Source organism: Plodia interpunctella, chromosome 21, assembly GCF_027563975.2.
Source record: "Plodia interpunctella isolate USDA-ARS_2022_Savannah chromosome 21, ilPloInte3.2, whole genome shotgun sequence".
Taxonomy (NCBI): Eukaryota; Metazoa; Arthropoda; class Insecta; order Lepidoptera; family Pyralidae; genus Plodia; species Plodia interpunctella.
This window is the reverse complement of record NC_071314.1, coordinates 3,601,320-3,620,734: the sequence shown is the minus strand read 5'-3', so window position 1 is coordinate 3,620,734 and position 19,415 is coordinate 3,601,320. Positions and strand designations below refer to the sequence as shown.

Here is a 19,415-nt window from a genome sequence, read left to right as displayed (position 1 = left end):
TCGATGAAATTTGGTACACGAGAAGAATTTAACCTGAAATTGCACATGGAGCGAAGGCCCGGATTGCAGCCAGTTCTATGTATTATACAGAAAAGCTAAGAGATAGGTACATTTGGCAGTCCATGATGTGTTAAGAGGGCCAAGGCTCATTTACTAGACATACATTCTACACTACTATATATTTTCCATGAAAAATATACGAAGTATGTAATGTATTAAATGTACCTAAATTCAGTATGCGACATTTCAGCAGCGTCTTGCTATACCCACCTACCTGTGTGTGTGTACCTTTTACCCAGTATTTTGCTAACTGCTAACCCAAGCATTATACAGCAATATAGTAAAATATTTTAGTCTCTAATAAGTATTTAGCGTTCTTGACTATTGAAAGTATTGACGTATTTGTTATGCAAAACAGGTTCAGAGTTACATATCTATACGTATTCGTAAAAACAACAGCTTAATGATCTTGTTTTCGACAAAATGTTTTAAAATAGTATCACCGACTAGGAGGTAGGGCCTTAAATTTTATCTCCTATTCTCTTCAAGGCGGCAAGTAATGACATGACATTTACATTTAAATTTAGCTTTGTTTGTGACAAGAATTGTGGTACCTCAAACTGATACCGCATCCAGGATCTCAATGACTTGATGACGATCCTGTTTTAGTGATCTGTGACCTGTTAGAGTATTTGTCAACCCCTGTTGGTTTACTGGACATTATTCTATAGATTCGAAGGTCCAAGATATAATTCCCAATTACGTTACATTTTAGCCATACGTACAATCGTTTCGTTATTAGACAAATACAATCATCTCAAGCAGAAAATGTCCCCTAATAGTAGAAAGATTAAAATATAATTTCATATTAAAATGTAAAATACGTATTAAAATAAATTTGGGCGTTAAAATGTTTTTTTATTTCTTTGAAAATAGTATTTTTATTGTAAGTCCCTGTCGCGACATTTTGCGAACGAGACATTATGCGAAAGATAGTTATCTAGTAAGAATGTGTGTAAAAGTTGTCTCAATAGTTTCATTACTGTTTTTCTTTCAGTATTATAGTAGATGCAAATAAATGGTTGATTTACACAACTCTGTCGCTATAATGCGGTACTCTATGCTAAACAAATCCAAAATTACTATTCAAGAATTTTAGTGCGACAAGGTTCCGCTGTCGATGTAGGAAGAAACAAGTTGTACATAACAGGTTTATATATTTTTTTAATGCAATCGTAGATAACTTTTTTTGGATGTTACCATCTTGTCTGATCATTATCTTAGTTTATAATTTATATATTACGTAGGACTATATGTTAGGCTAATATTGCGAAATGGTTGTTTTGGAAAACGATTTCAAGATTTTTATGAAGATCAGTTTGCTCAAGATTAACTAACGTGCATGTTTCAAAATTTTTAATTACAAAATTGAAATCGTATCGTCGACTGAGAATAGTTAATAGGTAATAGCTATGCCTCTGCCACTCACAGATGACGGTTATCGAGTCGTTTCAGATGACGGTTATCGAGTCGTTTCAGATGACGGTTATCAAGTCGTTTCAGATGACGGTTATCGAGTCGTTTCAGATGACGGTTATAGAGTCGTTTCAGATGACGGTTATCGAGTCGTTTCAGATGACGGTTATCGAGTCGTTTCAGATGACGGTTATCGAGTCGTTTCAGATGACGGTTATCGAGTCGTTTCAGATGCTTTTAATCAGCTTTAATCCAATTTTGAAACCAGTGTTAGCAACAACACATTCGTTATTAAAGAAAATAGACGCTTAGACACTAGAAGTGTTACTTTCATTGTGTCTTACAATTTCCTCAATTCATTAGGAGAATCATTATTTGGCTTGATGATGGCTGATGGCTTAGTTAAAGTGAAATCTTTTCGTATCGAACCCGAAAAAAAAAAACAAAGAATTAAGTAGTCATGATTAGCAATACCTTCGGAAAATTGCTAAATAAATGGTCAAATTTTAGACTTTTCATAAAGAAGCTCGGTAATGATTTGCAAAATTTCACACGTAGGTAGAAATTACTAAGAACGTAAAAAGGAACTATGGGTACACTGTCAAGCCTTTACATATCAATGATTGTATTCGTCCTCTCAATGCACACTGCAGTCTAAAGGAAAGTACTTACCTACAGTTTCCTGCAGGTTTCCTCGTCACACTGGTCACCTATAATTTTCGGAATACCAACGCGACAGGACCGGTCTTGGTCAAGTTCGCAGCAGGTTGTGACCCACATCGCGCAACTTTCTTTGCTCGTAAAAATGACGTCCCACACACGCTGTGTCGTCGCAGTATGTCATTGTCTCTTATGCTCAGTTGTTTAGATAAAACTGATTGATCTTGAGTTATTCATTAAGAAACAACTTATTTTCATAAAGACATTATGAAAATAAGTTGTTTCTTTGCTATCTCTCTCAGCATGTACTGGGTTGCATTTGGGGTGGAGCGGCAGAGAGCAAAAAATCCTTAAAATGGCCTTGGCCTGGCCGCCTGCTTGAGCTCCTTGCGTGATTGCTATATTTGCAGCTGCCAATAGTATGTATCGGTTAGTCATCTCGTACGACATCCATGGAAACATATGGAGATCTATTAAGTAGATATTTTGCTCTCTATGTGAAGCTTAAAAGTCTGACAAGAAGTATTCTACTTATAACTAACTACCTAGATTTTGGCTGAGGCTTCGCTTCCATGGGAATTTTGAGATAAAATATATATATAGCCTATAGGAATCTTGGATAATGTACCTTTTTAATGGTGAGAGAATTTTTGAAATCGGTTCGGTAGTTTCGGAGATTAGCCTCCTCAAACATACAAACTCATAAAGTCGCAAACTCACAAACGCTTACCTCTTTATAATATTAGTAGGGATAAGCCATTTAATAAATCTTGTCTGCTTTAGGGAGATCAAAAAGCACTTTTCCCCCCCTTTTTGAGAAGAGAGAGAGCATGAGGGGGAAATATCGTCTAAAGGTTAGATCCTCTAAAGTAAAGACGTTAGCGTGACTAAGTGTAGGTTAGGTTGGAAGCTAGGATAGCTTCGATCCACCGATCAAGGTGCAGTGATGTGAAGGAATCACATCGTTTTGTTCATATAAGAGATAATGATACATTTAGATATCTGAACCCACACAACGTTTTATAAATGAGGCATAATGTAACACGTATTTACTAAACATTCATGACAAATGCAGTTATGAGCGTAAATTATTATTTATTTGTTTGCATACCTAGTGGTATTATTTAACAACTTGTGATCGCATTCTGATTCAATCGGTGCTTACGAGTACTTCAATGTTTATGGTAAAAATGTCATGTCAGTAAGGTAAGGTACTTCAGAACAATCTTAAACCGATTTTTTTTAGATTTTGTGCCCATGGCCAGGGCGCCCATAGTGCCTTTTAATAGGCAGACAGGCTATGTACCTACCACATAATTTTCAAGATAGTTTAACAAATTTATTCAGCGCAGGTAATTTTCCTTTCTTCGTCCTGTTCTATAAATTAGTTCAGGTTTTTCGAAAGAGTTATCAACTTTCGACGAAGCATTTGCGTAGGCGCAGTAATATTGTCGTTTTCGAGTCGTTTAGGATATTGAATGCGATAAAAGTTGTTACGTAGTCGAATTATGGGCAGGTAGCTTTCTATCGATTTAATTTTAATATCTCTTCCTTCGTTAAATGGACGAGTTTTAGTGAAGGTTATTATAACATGTAGGGTGAGTTGCACCAGTAACATTTTTCAAAATTCTTTATTCAATTTAGGTTGATATACTTACATCGCTTATTGACATCAAAAAATTATGCCCCTTCATTGATGTTGACTTTAACCTGCGCGCCGTAACCGATGTTTAACATCACAAAATGGCGTAATTTGTGTTTTCGTCAAAGCTAACGTCAAATTAACCTAATGCAACCCAATCTTATTTATTGATAAATATGTTTTAAAATTTCAATCTTCACACGTAGGTCACTAAATCAACAGAGATTCTCTCTCTCTCTCTCTTATCTGAGCGTTTTCCCGGTTACTTCCACGGCTATGGAGCGTCGGGACGCTTAGATAGGCACTACTTTTTCGCCTCTCCACTTCACACTTCGTTCGTATAAAAATACTCTCATCAAAAATGCAGTTCATATTACATTGTACTGCTTATGAATTTCTGTATGATGTTTTTTATATAAATAAGCTTTAAATATTTATTGTATATATTTATTGCCTACATATATATAAAGATCGATAATAATTGTTTTGGGTTGTCGATGATAAAATCTTTCTCTACGTTTATTTTGATTTTGACTGTCAATTGCAAAAGTTACCCTGAACAATCCCTTAGATCTATGCGGAGAATTAAAAAAATAAATAAAATCATGTTTATTCAGATGAACAAAGATCCAAATATGTTAGTAACAATTTAACTTAATACTTAATATGTTAGTAAATATTACCGCGAGCCAGTCATCAACCACAATCTTACTCAAGAATGAGAGGAATTAGTAATAAACTTGGGTATCGATGAAATTGGTAATCGATGAATTTGCTCGATTTCATCGATTTAGGTAAGGTTAAATTCGCAGGTGATTCGGAGCATTTTGGAAGAAGGAAACATAAGTGGCCTGAATAATAATAATAACCTACTAATGTTGCGTAAGAATCGCCAACACATGTAGCAATAGGTATAACGAGTTGCTCCTTGATCGAGTTTAAATTGCTGTTTACATTGTCGTAATTTGATTTGGGTAATTTATAATTAACCTCAATTGTTTGTAAAATAGTTAAAATGCTACTATTTAGTTATGTTTGTAATTGTAATGTAACATCTTTATTTTCGCAGGCAATTGATAGCTTAAATTGTTTTAATAAAGGGTGGGTAAGCAAACTTTGTGTTACCAAATCTTTTGTTACTCATAAATTAGTAAGTAGCTAGCTGTGGTAGGTAGGTACCTACAGTCGAACGCATGTCAAATTTGCAATGAATTTAGTAGATTTATATGCTGACTACACATTCTGTGTAATACCTAATATGATTTTGTACACTTTATATCTAAATGAATAGTCTAGCGAACAGAAAAAATAAGGGCCAATTTTCAATATGATGAACTAAAAAAAATATTAATCAATATATACAAAGTGTTCATTAGTCAAACATATAACCGTTCTATTTTGACTAACGCAGCGAATGGACATAGCCACAAGACATAGTAATGTGGGGCATCATAAGTGTGTGTTCACAATGTTTTTTCAATCCGTCCGAGTATTCCGCGAGTCTGACAGCGATAGATGGAGCGTAGAGAGGTGCAGCCGAAAATCGAGGCCGCTCAGCCGAGATCTTGGTGGTGCGAGCGCGACGACATGTCTTGATACTTTTGAAGCTAATATTTTTTATATATAATAACAAAACATCTTTTATTATTCTCCAGAATAATAAGTAATTATTGCTAACAGTTGGATGTTATAGAAGGTAGATACATGAAATTAGGGAGAACTGACTGCTATAGCCCAAGATCAGCGTAAAAAAGAATCTTAAATTTTTATACATTTGGCTGTAATTTTCCAACCGGCCGCCTATCTGATGTCAACCCTCCTTAGGAATGCTATTGTTGCCTATCACTTGCTTAGGATATGTGTCCCTTAGAAGCCTTGTACGACATCCATGGGAGGATATGGAATAATCCTATTCTAGAGATCACACGCCACAAATGTCTTGTGTATCAAAGATATGTGAAACTACAGAGTTGGCCGAAGATCCCCGTTGCTAGGCCATCATGGTGGATTTACAAAATATCAATATATCTACAAACTAACTATTCCACTCTACATTGGATACAAATCTTCAAGCATCAAGACATCAAGGCAGCGTATAACTAAAGGTGAGGTCTGCGCTAGCGCACCGCGTGACGTGTCTCACTTCTCTTCCTTCAGTGAACCGCGAGCCGCAGCCCGGAGTGAACGTATTGAGCGTGTCGCAGCGAAAAGACAACAGTAATTTAATTACTGCTAATTGGTGTTACCTTCGACATAGTGTGATAAACCCGCGTCAATAAAACAATCAACTAATTTGAAGACACACTTTTCTTACGAAAAGTTGTATTTCTAGAAGGCAAGGACAGTGTTTTGAAAGTTCTTATTGCAGGTCAATCTGAGTGATATTTTTTCAATTTGTTCAATACCGGGATTGTTGCGTGTTGTGTTACGGATTTTTGAGGTGAGTGTTCAACTTAATGCTATCTATTGTACGCATTTTGTAGAATCTGTTAGCATCATGGAGATTTTATCACAAGAAGTCGCGGTCAAACGGGCGAAACGCGGGGCACTTGCGGGTCGTTGGCTGCAAAAACAGTGAAATGTTTGCATTGTATGCCTGCAGAAGAAATGTTCAAACCAGTAAAATTTTTAAAATGTGCTATGTATTTCATTTACATTCACCGAATAGTCTATTGAGCTTACGATATCAACGGGATTGGAACGATTTTTTACATATATATGGAAAATACAACAAATAAGACGCTGTTTGAAACAGTCTGAATATATTATATTTACCCTTTTATACCTATCTAAGTAAATACTCTTTTTGGTTAGTTTTGCAAAAGTATTAAAACTATCTGCACGTCGAAATCTAACAACAATCAAAAGATTTGTTTGTGTTATGAAATGGAAGTAAGAAAGCTTCGTCAACAATTTTTATACTTTATGAATTAGATAATAACCGAATGAGGAAGTAGTGACGTTGCATATTAAAAATTATAGGTATGACAACGATGTATGTGTTATGTGATTATTTTGGTATTTGAAAGCTTGCATGGCGTTCGCCAATATCAAGCAGGATCGATTCTCAGCGTGACAAATGATCGCACGTTCACCGACAGCAAACACGAACTTGGTAACCCGGCGTCCTATTTGAACGACGATACGTTGTACGATGCGGTGCGTGTGTTAGCAATTACGGCGACAAAATAGGCCGACAAACAAAACCGGTTACATCTACATGAATAAATATGTTTCATTTAGTATTAATCTATCATATAGCGCTGCCTTGTCGCGTTTGTCACTCACCTACGACAGCGGGTAAGAAACGCATCAAACCAAAATATAAATTCATGATGTCATCACCAATTTAATTTAAAATCGCATGCGAAACGGGTTTTTGATTGCTTATATTTGCCTGTCCGTCTAAAATCGTGAGGACCTAATTTTCTGCTCACCTAACTGCGCTGGCAATGATTGATGAGCAAGATCCTCATCATCATTCGATCTGATCTTTCAGAGCCAATCATCTCGAATTATCCGTAAACATCTCGGATTTTAATTTGTGCATTTTAACAATTTGAAGTTTAATTTCAACTATCAATCAAGATGCAATAACAGTTTATTGCGATAACAGTTTGTCGCTGTGGTCCAGGCGGTTGCATCTTGTTCTGGAGGTAAGCCCTTCAATTAATGATAATAATACTTTGAAGCTAATGGATTACTTGATTAATCAAATAATTACAAGCTTCATTCACATGATATTGCAATAAGAAACGATTCGCATGATTTTCTGTGCAGTATAGTAAAAGTAGATGTCACACTTATTCATGTCGCTACCAAGGCAAAAACTTTGCACTAAGGAACGCAGGATCGATTGATCTTGCAACAAACAATTTATTAGGAAAGCTTGAAATTCAAAATATAGGGAGGATTTCAACTCTATGGCTTCCTATTGAATTACCAAATACGTGTCTTTTATAAATACGTGTCCTTTTGTGTCTCACTGCTGGGCAATGGCCTCCACTTTCTTCTTTGTTGCAGTAAAATGTATTTCGCTTTATAATGACAAATATGAAAGTAAATTATCAGTTCTGCCATAGTTAGGCGAGAGGTGAGGAAAGCGGTTTGTTCAATATATTTTATATGATCAATTTTATGATATCATATAGGTGCTGTAACATCCTCGATTTCTCCAAGCGTAGCAGTGTATGAGATGCGTCTTAATTTTAGCACTATGGTTGAAAGCAAAACAAAAGTTTAAATTAAATTTAAAAGTACCTACGTGGAATCCAGTAATTAATTCGTAAAAATAACAAGGCAATAAACGAAGGTGTCATTATGAGAATTATGCCAAGATTTATGAATTCCTGCCTCAGATAATAATATCTAATCTAAATTTAACACGCACATTAATGAAATCATTAATGTGCTTGTGCAATTTAGAGACAAATATGCATTTTTTGACTACTTGAAAAAACCTTATATTAGGAGAGAGAATGGTATAGTATATCTGTAGCGAACTGGTCAGCTAGATCTCTTATTATAAGTACTTTATTTTGTCACTAATATTCGTCCCGATTTTATTTGCACTCGATCACAATCGTAACCTAACACTTTTCTCTATACCTTTTGACCATGTACTTTATGCGTTTGTTATATTAGCTTTTGCCCACAACTTCGTATGTAAGTAAAAATCCATTTCCCGTGGGAATTTCAGGAAACCCTTTCTTAGTGCTCACACTATCCTACGAGCCTACACACCAAATTTCAGTTTTCTACGCCCAGTAGATTCGGCTGTGAGTTGTCTGTCAGTCAGTTACTCAGTAACGCAAGAATTATATGTATATATATAGTATCTTTCTGTATAATTTAATGTGACTTTAATGTTTTTCAGAATATATGCCTATTAGACCTGACAGTGAAGCCCAAAGACTAAACGGTAGTCAATACGAGTACACACAACACACGCTGACCTCATTAAAACAACCAAGCTGCGCCATTCATTACACTTTACTGTTCGAATGTACTGATTTCAGTACTTTTCGCATGTTCAGTATCTTTCTGTGTATTATAGTTTGATGATTTGAATTCGTAAATCATTATTGTAAGGCTAAGTGGAAAGTAAATAAAGACAGAGATAAGTGAAGAAAATTAGGGGAGGCTTTTGCCCAACAGTGCGACACTAACAGCTAAATAAAAAAATATTTACATAACCATTACGTAATTGTTTTGCAAAACGTAGGTTGCATTTTATTGTATATCCACTACGATTGGGATAATAATATGTATTTTAATATATATTTATATTGAGAAAATAATAACCGTTCTGTCAATCTATAAGGTCCATTTAATATATAAGTCTGTAGGGACAATTATTTTGCCATTCGCCTACGGAACAATATGCATGATGTAGTTACATGTCACAAATTAACTTTCAATGTATGCAACTTACAAATACGAGTATGTTGCAATCTGATAGGTATAAATCCTGTTCTCGTCGTCCTATCCTGACGTCACTATATCGCCTTGATTTCAAGAAAGATGTAAACACGGATACAAAGAAAGGGCCGTGTTTGTCAACAGCATTGTTCGACGCGAGGCTCCCCGTATACTGTTGTGTTTACATTTTTTGTCGCAATGCAACAATGTGCACTGCGCCCGAGTCCAGAATGTTTGTAAACAAAATATGTTAATCAATTAATGTGAGGTACCTGCTGTGGCGTAGCTGGTGTCTATACTGTAGACTATTTTGGGGCCCAAACAAAACCTTAATAAGGTCACCCCCAGTCAATTTTAACCTGCGCAGAAAAATGCTAAGTACGCCATTTTGTCTTATCTTGGTCCTCTACCAAGGATGTAGGACACTGGGCTCCACTCTGTGCCTGAGAATTGAATGACTAGTCACTCCGATGAGTGTGCAGAAATATAATTTTGTCCTATTAGACATTGGAAACAGCTTTCAGGTTATATTCTGTCCATTCATCAAATTTCAACGAAATATCCCTTAATTTTATAATATTTACATCCAAACTTTAGAATATACGAGAAGAATTGGATTTCAAATTGTTTTTGTAATACTCTGTATTTTATTAATCTACGAATATTTACATTATTGATAATAAAAAGAAAGATATCATATCATACAAACACGAAATAAAAAGATTCCGCACGCACAATGTAAAAGACATCAACGAGCTCGATGATTTTAGTATTTTATTTTTTAATTTTTTGTTTTTTATATATTTATGTGTTTCACTGGACAATGGGAAGCAGATATTCCTACTTTTGTTTATTACTAAAGGATGTGTTTAGTACTAATTTATACTTCATGTATCTAATACAATGCAAATAAGCATCAAATTAATTAACTATTCCGGAATTCAACCAACAAATTACCGACACGATAGATATAATTACATGGTACTTTTATGGAAATTCAGATAATCACCTAGCATATAACATACATGTATGTGATGTGTGTATATGTTGATTTCACAGTCGTGTAGTGATAATTAGACGGGCGGGTAATAACTGATGTTATCTAGCTTTTTGTTAATTGCTACACGAATGTGAGACTAATCAAGCAATTAATTTATGTTCCTAAGTTATTTGCGCCGAGCACTCGGTGCGGAGTAAACATCTTCTAATTGTTAGAAATTTCAATATTTAGAAATCGCTCGATATGTTCATTCATTGTTTTGTTTTGTCATTACCAATGACTTATTTTCTTAGAATATTTATTATATAAGGATATAAGAAACAGGTTGTATTTGTATGAAATTGAGGCATGGCATTGAAGGCAAATGAATGTTAAAAAAAATGTTTATTTATTATTTAATTTTTTCATACACTTGTGTGTGTAAGCAGTCTAGGGTTAGGTAGAAAAACTTGTGCAATAGGTAAAAAAAAATGAAGATGTATTTTATTTTGTTTTTTTTTTCTTTGGGGTCCTTGTGGACAATTGATAAAACAATTTCATTCAATTTTGAAAATATTAGTGAGATTGAAAAATTCTGGAATCGAGCGGGAATCGAATCCACTTAAAGATAAGGCATTATTATTTTCAAAAAATAGTTTAAAAAAGGCATGGTGTGACATTTACTTATAACAAAACCATTTAAATTTCATACAATTACAAACGAGTGAAATGTTTAGATTAATATGTGATCAGGATGATACTCCAGAAAGCTGTTTGTCAGACGCACAGTGAGAAAGTACGAAAGTCGACGACGTAGCTTGCGCACTTTCGCGTTCCGTTGAATATCTAGAGATTATTATCTCTTGATTATGTGTTCGTTTCATCAATGGGTTACTTTAAATAAGATTAATTGGGTAAAATTACTTGATTAAAATAAATTGCGTAAGTTTGTATGTTTATAGTCCTCATCAAAAATTTTGTTAACAACTCGTGGAAATAGGATAGTGCAATGTGGAGCTTGCACGGTGACGTGCTGTGACGTCACGATTCTATAGTCAAAAATCATTCCTAGCTTAGTACTTCGAACAAAAATAAATAATTCACGTAAATAATAAAACTGATGACTTCAAGTGATATTATACATTATTGTATAGGTATTTTTATTAAAAAAATAAATATATGTAATAAAATAAAAATATAAAATTTATATAAGTAAATAAAATGCATTTAAATTCTTACTTATACATTCAAAAACAATTTCGGGATAATTATTTAGTCCATTCGGGTATTTTACCTATATATATATTATAAATCTTATCCAATCTCGCAATTACTCATAAAAATATTGTTATCTTAAAATCTATTATTTTTTCAGCAAGTTAAAATATCCATATATCCAGCTTGCATGAGTCTTGCTTTATCTTACAAAATATGTATCTAACTGTAATTTTTTGTAGCCAAAGAGCACGAGAACAAAGTATAAACAAAATATACAATTCATAACTTAACCGCTTAAAAACTGCGTTCCCGTCGATGGCCTCTCAAGCATTACTTAATTTTTATTTTATTTTCATAAACCACATGCCGACTGGATCGCAAATGCTTACAAACTAGATTTGAATCCTCTTACGTTTGAAGAATGGGTTTCCTTTCGGTTTCTTCGTAACAAATTAATGCTATTTATCTATTGCCGATCTAAATCTAGCTCTGTGTCTTCACAGTAAGGTACAGAATAGAGTGTGGATAGTAAATTAAATTATGTAGTGAGAAAAAAAAGGAATTAGTATCCTGTGAGTTATGGGTGGGCTCGGCCGCACGATCTAAGTCATATTTTTATTTTACTTATATAAAAGACTTTTTCCCGTGGCTTTGCCCGCGTCTTATTTTAACCCCCCATAATAGATTCGGGGGTTGATTTTTGACCAAAAAAAAAGTAGCCTGGATTTGAACAGGTATAACTATTTCTGTACACGAAGCAATATTTTTCTGTGTAACATGCCTCATGCATTGAAACGATAGTAACTTCCAGTGATATAGATTGCATTATCAAGATTGACATCTCAGATATCAACTCGAGCGAATATTGCTTTGCGATATTCTTCGGGAGGCGTTTCTTACTTAGATTTAATGGAACGATATAAGCGTTTGTCTACTTTTAGAGGTGTCCTTTAGAGCAGAGTAGTAAAGATTAAAATTTATACATTACAATAATTTTGGAATCTGTGGAAGTTTGATAGTTATTTTGCGGACGCAGGACTGCTATAACAGTGATAACAATTAAACTTCTTTTGTGTCCTATCGAACATCCGCGAAAATTCTCATTAACTACCTGACCACAGTGATATTTCCCAACTTTTAGACATTATATATCGCCCTGAACATCGTTGAAATGTCCTTACATATTATAAAATAAAGTCCTCTGCCGTGTGTATCTGTCTGTCTGTTCGCGACAAACTCACGCAGTTTCAGACTTTCACAGACTCACTGACTTTCATGCAGTTTTCACCACCAGAATTAAAATGTATAATTTATTATTATGTTTTTATTCAAGCGAAGCCGGGACGAGCCGCTAGTCTACATTATAATAAATTTTCTCCATCCTCGCCACACCTACTATCTATTTCACAGATCATTTTACGAGATCACGATTCGAAGCTTCCATTTCCGCAAGTAAGCATGGCTCTGACTCCAGTCCAATTGCGCAACACGATATACTTGATTCAGAATGGATTTCTGTCTGTCAATTATGCATATTTATTGCCTTGAAGTATTTATTATCTGTGGTCCCAGCGCTATGATCCCCTAGTGGGACGATATGTATTTTTTCCACAGAAATTCAAATCTCCTTTCAGTTTTTTATTTATTTCCTGCATAATTTTCATATGTCCTGAGTTTGCCTTTGTCCAAATTTTTTTAGACGCTTATTTTATCCCAACCCTAAAAGATAACAAACATTTCGGCTTTCAGTTTGAATTCCTATGATTATTACAAGTGATTAAACATTTTTTATTTCTATTTTAATTACTCAAATTTGTACTACTTAACATTAATACATCGTCATTACGTACATTATATAAGAGCGAAGCTCTTGTCGGTGGAGTTACTTCCTTTCTATCATTCTTTCTCACCATAGTTAATTCCTTCATTTCTTGATACGATACTCCACTATTTAAATGCTATTACTGATGCCATATTCTAACTGTGAACCAAATATCAAAATCCGTCCAGTCGATGTTACGTGAAAAAGTAACTTCCTTAGAAACTTTCACATTTCCATATAATATTAGTATGATATCTTTAACCCCTCAATACTATTATCGTGTCTATACATTACATAATCTATTAATATTTATCAATAATGATATATCAGACTTTCCCGTTGATTAGAAGCATTCACGAACAGATCACTGTAGTGTTGGTTGAATTTGATTGACGTATCGTTCAATCTATTAACTCTTATGTAATAAAGGGAAGCCCTTTAAGATTTTTTTATGAATGTCGCACATGTATAATGGAATGGCATTAGATAATAGTACATTTCGTTCAGTCTGTTATTAAAAAAAAAATGTTTGACATACAAAAGTTAACTGTAAATTACGACAGACAAAACATTAAATTTGTCGCTGTCTCTTTCAGGCGGTTTTGATCAATAGATAGTGTGGTTCCTGAGGAAGGTTTAGGTGTTTAATTTATTATGTTTTTATGCTTTGCCCCGGCTTCGCTCGGGGCGAAGCCCGGGTGGTCCGCTAGTATATAATATGGTTTGTGTAACATATTTCCGTCGTATTAATATCGTTCGAATGAAAATAAAGTTTCGCTCGTGGTAATCTCTAGATAAATAAGCTAACCGCTATCACATCACACCCCGCGACCTTGCTGAGCTACAAATGTGACTATCATCAAATGTATTAAGACATATACTATAGACTACTAATATATTTAATTTCGTGTAGCCCATTTAGTCGTCATAATATAATTATTTCATACCCGTATCTTCGCATCATGTCAATTAGTTTACCCGCAGCTAGCGGTGACAGTGCCATCCACACAGTTTTCGCGGCACGCCGCCGGATGCGCGCGCGCACGCGGCATACTAAGCCTGACATCCGGCCACAAGTAGGGCTGATGCCCGGCTTTTCTTTGCATTAGTATTAATCTATGCTGATTTCTGTACCTATATTTAATTGAAGTTTATTAACTAAGAATATGTAAGTTGTTTAAAAAACCTCTTTCTTAGCATTGATAATTTCTTTCACAATCTCTCTCTCTCTCTCTCTCATTTTTAATTCCTGCAATTTTGGTTTACAAATATAGAATTAGTTGTACAAAAAACACAATCATAAAATCTTTTACGAAGATATATTTTACGTAGAATAAGAAAGTAAAACAAAGTTTAACATAGTAATGATTTGGCATTTATTTAGATTTTTGGTTGCTAAATGGAATTTTCCCTTTTGTTTGTTTACATTTATGGTAGTGTTGTGTTAGGATATGTTGTTTATTCTGAGCGGAATATTATTATTAATGAGGTAACTATTCACTGTTTTGTTTAATCGTGCTTCTTCAAACAACATTACAATGTAACAAAACTTCCGTGGTCATAAATGGTCTCGTTCAGGTCATCGACCGACCAACGGTAGCTATATAGGACACCCACTTTGCTTGCCCTGTAAGGATTGCCGGCCGATGTCACGGTCGACCTCCATACCTACTCAAATGATGATCTAATAAAATATGAATTCTATAATGAATGTCGATTAAAGGACACATAGAGTTGGCAACTTAACAGCTCATACGCAACAATAACATTCCCGAAGATATTTTGCCGACTATCATTGGTACTTTCTTTCTCTTCTTGCATCTCTCTCGTACTCCTACGCAAGTAGTGTCTATTTCACACAATTCAAAATTGAAACCACTTCCATAATGTCTAATATACTGACGACCTCGTTGGCGCAGTGGTAAAGTTTTGCCACTGAACCGAGAGGTCCTGGGTTCGATCCCCGGTCGGGTCATGATGGAAAATGATCTTTTTCTGATTGATTCGAGTCTTGGATGTTTATCTATATATGTGTTTGATATAAAATATAGTATCGTTGAGTCAGTATCCCATAACACAAGTCTCGAACTTACTTTAGGGCTAGCTCAATCTGTGTGATTTGTCCTAATATATTTATTTATTAATATAAATTGACACTAAAAATCTTGTATGTTTTAATTTGTGTGACAAATACAGACTTAGTTACTTGTGTATGTATGCTAATGAGGTTATCTTCATAGCATTTAGCAGCTCTTCCGAAGAATCTTCCGTCCGGAAAATCTCCACAATGCCACGGAACTTGAATGCTTAATTATATTGTGAGAAAATCAATTTGTACCGCAAACTATGCCGACTATGTTTTATGTTGTACTTGTTCCTTATCGTCGGTTGCAATTTCCAGTGCAGTTTACAAAATGTGTTTGTATTGTGAAGAGAGAATGGCTAAGTATGTATATAGTATGGTATTAGTCACGTTGTGAGGATATTTAGGAATACATAATTTATATGTTTTTAATTTCATATTAAAGGAGTATGTTTTTTTTTACTTTTTTATTTTATTATTTCGCATATAAGAGGCTAGGCGTGTATACAATTTTCAATAAAAAAAAACATTGCTTGAATAACAGAGATTTGTCTACAGTTCCGACACCTACTGCTTGAAATGTTAATTTAAATCTTAGATATAGATTAGCATGACTTTATTTTTAGCAGGATATGAATTATGTATCTCAAAATACATATGTTTAAAAACCCAATTGGGAGTGTGTCATCGAGACATTTTTTGTTTTTTTCTCTGGACAGCGGGACGGACAGTTTGAAAACGGGACAATTCTACCAAAAGCAAGTCCTCTTTCACATTATTCATGCATTCTTATAATCTTTTTACTACTCTCATCTAGTTCATATGACAGCTAGTCTGCCTGTCTCTAAACTAATGTCGTCTCGCTCCACATGCATGTGTGTAGGTGGGTGTAGATTCTAACAACGTTTAGTTACAATCGTGTCTTTCTAGTATATGGTATTCTTATTAAAACTCAATTAAATCTATTACGGAAATCCTGTAAGAATGTAATATTTACGTATAATATATTTTATTTGTCATAAGTCTCCCGTTGTACATATCTCAATCTTGTGTCAGTTATAACTTATGTACTTCATTTTTATGCAATAAAGATGTTACAAACAGCCTATTGAGACACAATTGCGGCTTAACGTCAGCAGAATAGATACCCTGGTCATGTCGTCCGCGGTCGCTCACTGTCACAGAATACCGTTGTTGTGTCGCTGGCGTTATCTTCACGCTCGCAAGTTCAAGGTTTGATGATTTGTCGGCTGCATTTAAATTATGAAACCTAAACAAGGAACAAACGTTAGAATATAAAAATCCTTTATTACACACAACGTATGCAAACTTAATCATCACTACATAATAGAAAGCAAAGTCGTCCCCCACATCTGTCTGTTCTTCTTTTAAACCACGAAACAAATTTTGATACAGTTTTCACTGTTTCACATTTATAATTTTAGTATGGAAGTATGGATTTCCACTCGAAGATAAAGTACATTAGTATCAAATGAGCTTGTGTAAATTAGTGATAAATAAAACTGAAGTGTATACAATATTTTAAATTAAAAGGATCATAAAATATATATTTCTGTTGTCGAGAAATCGCAAAAATACCACAAGATCTTCGCTAAATGGCAAAATTAACCCCAATATTACTCTCGTGAGCTTTTAATCCTCAATTAAAGAAGAAAGTAGCAGTCAATGGGCGATATGTTATACTTTAATATGGCAACAAAGTTATTATGGCCTTTCTTGATATTGGGCACGCTTCAATGTTGTGAAATTAAGATTGTTAATTTTATATTTAATTGAGACTTGGGTTTGAATAGTGTGATCTCGAATCAAGGTTATGGGCACAATCAATATATGTAATTGCTGGGTGTTTCACTATATTGAATACACATAGTTAATGTTGGTGTTTTAACGTATTTATTAAAATTCATTATCGAAAGAATTCTTTATTTAGGTGTAGATAAGTTCACTGTCAAGTTTTCACAATTGTCGCTTGCACGAACAATATTGGTAGCAAATCTCTCGATATCCGATTGTATCTGTGCAAAATTTAATTTATCAACACTGTAACTTGGTAGATTTTCGGATGATGAATGAAAATCTGAAAAATATAGTTTCAAAATGTCGACAGAATGGATTAAAATATGCTAATAGTTTTCCCGTTAATAGCAAAATATGCATTCAGTATGTAAAAAAACTTGTGAGAAAATTTGAATTGAAACCCACCCGAGGCATCAAAAATTACCATAGATTTAGAGTTTCGTCTAATAGCGCGTGATGCCTTGGGCGATGTTACGATTGAGCGTAAAAGGTGCGCGTTGCTTTCACCAAGTGAGACAGACGTCCATTTCTACCTATATTATCTATATTCTGTATATCCGTCTCCCTCCGACGAACCGTGAAGTTAGATATCTTTCACTGCTCAGTTTTTTCCACATTTTCGGAATTATATCTGACATCTAACACCTAATACATTAACGAGGAGCGAAGTTAAACTATATCTGGTTTGAATTCCACTCTTATTAATGTACATTTCACATTTTCAGGTAAATTTTTCTACTAACTTCTATTAGTCATCACTTCACCAAGTCACCAACGAAAACTTGTCCCAATATAACAAGTGATATTAGAAGCTAGGTCACCTGTGGTCTTAGTCATGCGGTAATTAATGATTAAGAATGTACACACGTTAAATAGGGACAGAAACACTATGATATCATTGATTACAATGGCTTTGGTAGATACAATCTTTTATTTACATGCATTTAATCTCAAATATTTTATCTTTTCAGATCTCCGAGCATACAGCAGAGCCAAACACGTAAGTCCTAGCGATTCATAAACACAGAATTTGGATTAAATAAAGCTGTGAAAACAACAAACAAACAAACGCTGTGAAATATGCTATTATACACTACTTATGATGCTACTGATCAAGCATTTAACATCGTTCTTTCTGATGGAGCAGCCTCCATTACCTTATATCCTCTGCCATCGATTATTACTCCTGCGACACGACTCTTGTATTCTCTTTCAACTGAGCCACGAATGTGCTTCTTGGCTTTCCTTTACCTTTGTGTTTTCCGACTTTTTCTTCAATCAATAATTTCATAAAGTGATGTGTTTACACGCCCACTAATAACGAGCAAATTATTATATTAATATTCAACTAAAAATGTCTTATTATTACAAATTCTGTGTCCATAAGCCATTTTATCTTTGAAATCGTTCATACTTCTGTTCAATAATAAAACTTGTGAAATCTCGAGCTAATAATGATTGCAGTCTAGCACGCGAGTTAACGCTTGTGTGGGATAGAAAAGGAAATGCACACGCGGCAAATTATCCACTGTTCAAACTGATAATAAGTATTAATCCAGTAGAAGCCACTGATGTGGAACAACGATGTAGGCACGTAAGTACTACGTGAGAAATTTTAAATCTTCAGTAAAAGTGTTGTAGCGATCAGTTGGTATAAAATTATAAGTTTAAGGTATATCTCACTAGGAGTCTTCACCTATCACTTCACTTGATTTAGTCACTAAGTAGGTGTTTAGTGCTCGAAGATTTTATAATTTGGTACGATTTACTTATTTATCGATATGTTTTGTTAAATTTCATTTAAGAAATATAGCATGATAAAAAATAAAATATAGTATGTAACAATTGTATAAGAACATTATAAACTTGCCGCAGATTTTTTGGTAAAAACACAAGACACGCAGGAGACGCAGCAAAAAGTTACACAACAACGATTTCCAGTGATGCAAGTGTGGTTATTAAAAATAATTACTCTGTCAATCTGTTCGTTTTGTCATGATGATGCGCCGGCACAGACGTCACGCTGCTGTCACTTAAACTGTTGTCATGTTGACGGATATGATTGTTACGAAATTATTTCGACAAATGTGACAGATGTATTTATGACCTGATTTTTTATTGCCTGTTTAGTAAAACCGAGAATCAGTTAGGTAGATTGTGATTTTTTCTTCACGATGCAGAGCACCAAAATCAACCTACATACCTAACTATAATAGGTTCATAAGTGGCGAATTTTTGTAATATCACGTAGCAACAATGGCTCAAACACATTGTATAAAAACGCGCCTATTGTAAA

At 34.4% G+C, this 19,415-nt stretch overlaps 1 protein-coding gene across 3 annotated transcripts in view; it reads left to right on the top strand.

Annotated features, from left to right (window-relative positions):
* Positions 1-5,921: 5,921 nt before the first annotated feature.
* Positions 5,922-19,415, top strand: part of LOC128679128 (uncharacterized protein) — a 71,187-nt gene continuing 57,693 nt past the window's right edge. For 2 of the 3 annotated variants that reach the window (XM_053761157.2, XM_053761155.2), the window contains exons 1-2: positions 5,922-6,218; positions 18,091-18,119. The gene's annotated coding sequence lies outside the window, so the exon portion shown is untranslated. The remainder of the gene's footprint in view (positions 6,219-18,090; positions 18,120-19,415) is intronic. The other variant, XM_053761156.2, reaches the window with a different exon arrangement.